Source organism: Salmo salar, chromosome ssa26 (assembly GCF_905237065.1).
Source record: "Salmo salar chromosome ssa26, Ssal_v3.1, whole genome shotgun sequence".
NCBI classification, from domain to species: domain Eukaryota; kingdom Metazoa; phylum Chordata; class Actinopteri; order Salmoniformes; family Salmonidae; genus Salmo; species Salmo salar.
In genome coordinates, this window is record NC_059467.1 from 20500514 (window position 1) to 20507603 (window position 7090).

Genomic DNA, 7090 nt, shown 5'->3' on the forward strand with positions numbered 1-7090 from the left:
AAAAATCACGTACATTTTATTTCTGCAATGTTTATTCAATGTTACAAAATAATTAGGTAATCACACATATTACACTATATATCAGAGAAACAGTAAGCACAACAGTAGTTCTGAGCACTAGCACCATCTAGTGGAAATGTTCAGTAGAGCACGAATAAACACAAAAACATTCAATTAAAAAAGAAAGTAAATCCTCCTTTTCTCTTTAATGTAACTTCATTTTTGTGAGCTAAGTTTTTTATTGAGTCACATAACCTGTACAATCAATAAGAATCACAAATGTTTTTTTAACCGACACTCAACCCCTCCCACCCTTCATCCCAAACAAACCCCTGGCAGCCCCACCCAATCCTGGTCTAAATCCAATATGAAAGACCAATCATGAAAACATTATCTTTAGCTCACTTTATCTACATCCTATGAGTAACTATTGGCTGCTAGTAACTCATACTTTCACTCCAATCCTGAGGGAGCAGGTGGATTATGTCTGAGTGGCCTGGGGGTCAAAGGCCTCATACTCAGTATTGAGCATGACTACAGAATAGGTCTCGACAGCAACAGCAGCATGTTCTTCAGCTCCGTTCTGTGCAGTCACAGGATCTCTCACTTCAGTCAGCTTCAGAAGTGAGTAGAGCCCCTCATCCTCTCCTCTGCCCTCAGCATATGGGGAGCCTACACCAAGAAAGAGGAAGCAGTGGGGTTAGATGGGTTTGAAAATCTGTCAGTACTGCAAATTCCTTCTACGGAAATAATATGCCTTTACATTTTCCTACAAGAGTCATCACCATGAAGATAGATAGCATATCCATGATCATTGAACTTAGATTACAAAGCTGTTTAGTTCCTGATTCACAGAATGAGGAAACAGAGCAGAATATCACAGGAAGGAAGAATGTACAGAGGGTGTTTGTGGTGTGTGTATGATATACACTATATTAACAAAAGTATGTGGACACCTGCTCGTCGAACATCTCGAACAACGTAACAAAATCATGGGCATTAATATGGAGTTGGTCACCCCTTTGCTGCTACAACAGCCTCCACTCTTCTCGGAAGGCTTTCCACTAGATGTTGGAACATTGCTGCAGGGACTTGCTTCCATTCTGCTGCTCTTTAATTACTTGTTTTTTAAACTTGTATTTCTTATTTTTATCTATTTTTTACTTAACATGTTTTTTTCTTAAAACTGCATTGTTTGTTAAGCGCTTGTAAGTTAGCATTTCACTGTAAGGGCTACACCTGTTGTATTCGTCGCATGTGACAAATACAATTTGATTTGATTTGAAGACCATTAGTGAGGTCAGGCACTGATGTTGGGCGATTAGGCCTGGCTCGCAGTCGCCGTTCCAATTCATTCCAGCCGTTTTTGATGGGGTTGATGTCAGGGCTCTGTGCAGGCCAGTCAAGTTCTTCCACACTGATCTCGACAAATCATTTCTGTATGGACCCTCTGTGTTCTGTTAGACAGGTAACTCTTTATCCACAATATAGCAGGTGGTGTAAAGCCATAACACATACGTTTTTCCAGCAGCAGACTATGATCGATAATGTCAAAAGCCATACTGAAGTCTAACAAAACATCCCCCACAATATTTTTATCATCAGTATCTATCTCTCTGCCAATCATCAGTCCGTTTGTGTAGGTGCTGTGCTTGTTGAATGTCCTTCCTATAAGCATGCTGAAAGTTTGTTGTCAATTTGTTTACTGTAAAATTGCATTGGTCAAACATAATTTTTTCCAAAAGTTTACTAAGGGTTGGTAACAGGCTGATTGGTTGGCTAATTGAGCCAGTAAAGGGGGCTTTGCTATTCTTAGGTAGTGGAATGACTTTTGCTTCCCTACAAGCCTGGGGGCACACACATTCTAGTAGGCTTAAATTGAAAATATGGCAAATAGGAGTGGCAATATCGTTTGCTATTATCCTCAGTAATTTTCCATCCAAGTAGTCAGACCCCGGTGGCTTGTCATTGTTAATAGACAACAATAAATGTGCAAATATTGCCAATGAAAAAATCATTGAAGTAGTTGGCAATATTAGTTGGTTTTGTGATGAATGAGCCATCTGATTCAATGAATTGTGAGTTTTCTTTTTTCCACAAAATGTAATTTAAGGTGTACCCAAGCTTTTTTGTTTCATAGTGTAGTTTCTTCTTATTTTTATTCAATTTAGTCACATGACTTCTCAATTTGCAATACATTTGCCAATCGGTTGTGCAGCCAGACTTATTTGCCATTCCTTTTGCCTCATCCCTCTCAACCACACCATTTTTCAATTCCTCATCAATTCACAGGGATTTAACAGTTTTTACAGTCATTTTCTAAATGGGTACATGCATATTAGTAACTGGAATATGTCAAGTGCAGTGTCTGTTTGTTCCTCATTACACACCATGCACCAACAAATATTCTTTACATCAACAACATAGGAATCACTACAAAACTTATTGTATGACCTCTTATACACTATATTAGGCCCAGCCTTTGGAACTTTGTTTTCCTAAATATGGCTACTATATTGTGATCATTACATCCAATGGATCCGGATACTGCTTTAATAAATGGAACACTAGTCACTTTAATAATGCCACTTTAAGAATGTTTACATATCTCGCATGCATCTCATATGTATATACTGTATACTGTATCCTTCAGTATCCATTCTTTACTATCTATTGCATCTTAGCCGCTCTGTCACTGCTCATCCATATATTTTATACTTATATATTCTCATCCCATTCCTTTACTAGATTATGTGTATTAGGTTTTGTTGTGGAATTGTTAGATATTACCTGTTAGATATTACCTGTTAGATATTACCTGTTAAATATTGCTGCACTGTCGGATCAAGAAGCACAAGCATTTCGCTACACTCGCAATAACATCTGCTAATCATGTGTATGTGACCAATAAAATTTTATTTTATTTTATTTTATTTGAAGCAAATTTCTGCAGCATTAGTAAAGATGTGATCAATAAATGTTAATTATTTCATTCCTGTGCTGTTTGTAACTACTCTGGTTGGTTGACTGATAAGGCACTGGTTACAGTTTGAAGCTTTTTCTTGAGTGGGCAGCTTGATGAAAGCCAGTCAATATTTAAATCACCCAGAAAATATACCTCTCTGTTGATATCACATACATTATCAAGCATTTCACACATGTTATCCAGATACTGACTGTTAGCACTTGGTGGTCTGTAGCAGCTTCCCATGAGAATGGGCTTTAGGTGAGGCAGATGAACCTGTAGCCATATTACTTCAACAATATTTAACATGAGATCCTCTCTAATCTTTACAGGAATGTGGTTCTGAATATAAACAGCAACACCTCCAACATTGGCATTTCTATATTTTCTGTAAATGTTATAACCTTGTATTGCTACCACTGTATCATCAAAGGTATTATCTAAGTGAGTTTCAGATATAGTCAGAATATGAATTTCATCTGGTATTAGCAAATTATTGATTTCATGAACCTTGTTTCTTAAGCTACATTATGTTAACGTGGGCTATTTTGAGCACTTTTCTTCTGGGATGCTTACTTGTTTTTATTGCTTTACTGGGAAGCTTAGCAGCGGCAACTTTCGGGCCTGTCTATATAAGGTCCCACAGTTGACAGTGCATGTCAGAGCAAAAACCAAGCCATGAGGTCGAAGGAATTTGCCGTAGAGCTAGGAGACAGGATTGTGTCAAGGCAAAGATCTGAGTAAGGGTACCAAAAAATGTCTGCAGCATTGAAGGTCCCTAAGAACACAGTAGCCTCCATCATTATTAAATGGAAAAAGTTTGGAACCACCAAGGCTCTTCCTAGAGCTGGCCGCCCGGCCAAACTGAGCAATTGAGGGAGAAGGGCCTTGGTCAGGGAGGTGACCAAGAACCCAATAGTCACTCTGACAGAGCTCTAGAGTTCCTCTGTGGAGATGGGAGAACCTTCCAGAAGGACAACCATCTCTGCAGCACTCCACCAATCAGGCATTTATGGTAGAGTGACCAGACGGAAGCCACTCCTCAGTAAAAGGCACATGACAAGATTCTCTGGTCTGATGAATTATATATATTTTTTTCATTTAACCTTTGTGGTTAAATTAGCAAAAATGTATAAAAAAAAAAAAAAATTGCTTTGTCAATATGGGGTATTGTGTGTAGATGGATGAGGGAAAAACAACAATTTAATCAATTTTAGAATAAGGCTGTAAGATAACAAAATATAGAAAAAGTCAAGGGGTCTGAATACTTTCTGAAGGCACTGTATAGTGTATGTCAGTGTGGTACAGTTTAGAGAACTCCCAACTATTTGCTGTTCTTTACATTGAATTGAAAATGAAACTCGTTTTTGAAGAGTTCATACTACACATATTTATGCATGATGTCTCAAAATTCTGTCCATTATAATAATCTGCATAGGAATATATATATCTATATGACTACTTACTACTCCAATGTGCTGCAGATATGACTAAAACATTTGTTTTTTGGACATTAAATAGAAGTAATTCAAAGTATCTCAAGGTAAATAAGGAAAGAATCTAAATCACCCTTTCCCCAGTGATCCTTTTGCAGCCTCAAGTTCCTCTCTGGCCAATGTTTGTGCTTAAAGCTTTTGCCCTGCAGATGTCCCTACTTACCTGTTTTTACTGGCTTTGCCGTGCATCTGTAACTCTTCATCAATGTTTAATGTTCATATTATATTTGAACCGTTATTAGACTCTCCAAATCTTTGAATAACAAAATTACATTTCTCTCACACGCTCACACACACACATACACCACTGGTGCAGCACACACCCCTGCTGCCCGCGCAAGGTGGGGTCCCACAAGCCTTTGGATTGGGGTGCCCCCGGAGCGTGGACCCCCAGATAACATATGAACATCTCATAAGCCATGACTTTTTGGGCGGGGAATTACAGGAAATTAGTTTTAAGACTGCACTTTTTTATCTCAGCCTCATGGCAAAATGTGTAGAATAAAAGGAAATTAGCTCCAAAACAGTAACACTTTCTCTCAGCCTCATGGCAAAATTTGTAAAATAGCAAGAGATTAGCTATAAAACTGCACATTTTTCTCTCTGCCTCATGGCAAAAAGAAAAAAACTTTGTTTCATACTTTATTTGGATAATCCCAAGTAGATGGTTTGTAAATGTTCAATTACGTTTTAGTCAATGCTCAAGGGCACCTCAGCAGATTTGTTTCCTAGTCGGCTCAGGGAATCGAACCAGCAATCTTTCAGTTCCTGGACCAGCCACTAAGCTACCTGCCACACACAATAACTTTCAACAACATTTCAACTAACTATCCACTAACCTTAACCTTTATCCTAACCCAAAACTTAACCCTTACCCTAACCCTAACCATAACCCTAACGCTTAGCCTAAACCTTATTCTAAACCTAACCCTAACTGTAACCTTAGCAAGCATTTGCTTATCAACATATACAGTAGTTAGTTGTTATTTGTATCCAAATAAGGTGTGGCCAAATTATTATTATTTTGGTTGGGGTGTCTTGCTCGAAATGCTCTATGCCACACACACACACACACACACACACACACACACACACACACACACACACACACACACACACACACACACACACACACACACACACACACACACACACACACACACACACACATTCTACAGATGTTTGAAATCAAATCAGTTGGTATTCATGGCAGCAGCATAACCTGATACAGATTGCCATGGGCAGCATGCAAGCCCTACATGCCATTGTTAGGCCTGTCAGACAGGTTACAACCACATTACACCCACAGGTTACACCTGCTCCCTCCCTGCCTCACTCCACATCCAAACTGTACCCAGTTAAAGATCTGGTGCACAGGAGATGTCCGCATTTGTGTGTGCTACATATGGGTGACAGTAGACGTGGTGAGCTGACACATGATGGAGTTGAAGTTGACAGAGTTGACTTGTCAAAACATTACAGATATCCAATCAACCAAATTACATTTTGAATCTGGCTGTGAGAAACAGATTTTTTGCCATCCCACTGCATAGTATATATATATACATATATATATATATATATATATATATATATATATATATATAAATTTTTGTTTTAATTGAACCTTTATTTGACTAGGCAAGTCAGTTAAGAACAAATTCTTATTTCCTATGACGGCCTACACCGGCCAAACCTAGACGACACCGGGCCAGTTCTGCACCGCCCTATGGGACTCCCAATCACGGCCGGTTGTGATACAGCCTGGGTGAACTCTTTCTATATTTGACACAGTGAACAATGAGTGATTTGTCTTCATCCCACTGCTCCAGTTATTTGTGTTCACACAGTTGTTTACATCTGTCACATGAGACATTTTTAAATGTCATACTGTAACATTCATTCACATGGTTATTATTTAGGTTATGTTAATTGCAGTGCCTTTAGAAAGTATTCACACCCCTTGACTTTTCCCACATTTTATTGTGTTATGGCCTGAATTTAAAATGGATTAAATTAAGATTTTATTTGTCACTGGCCTACACACAATACCCCATAATGTCAAAGTGGAATTATGTGTTTTACAATTTTTACAAACGAATTCAAAATGAAAAGCTGAAACACCTTGAGTCAATAAGTATTTAACCCCTTTGTCATGGCAAGCCTAAATCTTTTCAGGAGTAAAAATGTGCATGGACTCTAATAAATTGCATGTGCAATAATAGTGTTTTAAAAAATGTAATGACTACCTCATCTCTGTATCCCACACATACAATTATCTGTAAAGTCCCCCAGTCGAGCAGTGAATTTCAAACACAAATTCAACCTAAAAGATAAAAAAGATACATTTGTAAAAGCTATCCCAGGAGTGATCTAAAAGTATCATAAAGTGTATAATGCTTGTACAATATGGTCCTCTTTCAGAATAAATTATTATCAAATTCAAAGCTCTTATTTGTCTGATTTGATTGCGCCACACTTTCTACCCACAGCAAATGCGTTCTCCAACGTACCCAAAATCATCTGGTGGGATTCCCTCTGGAGTGACGCGTCCAGATCTCGCTCCTATTGGCTGAGGGATAAAGACGAATTTTCCATTTATGGATTGTTTGGTTAGGCTGCTCAGTCA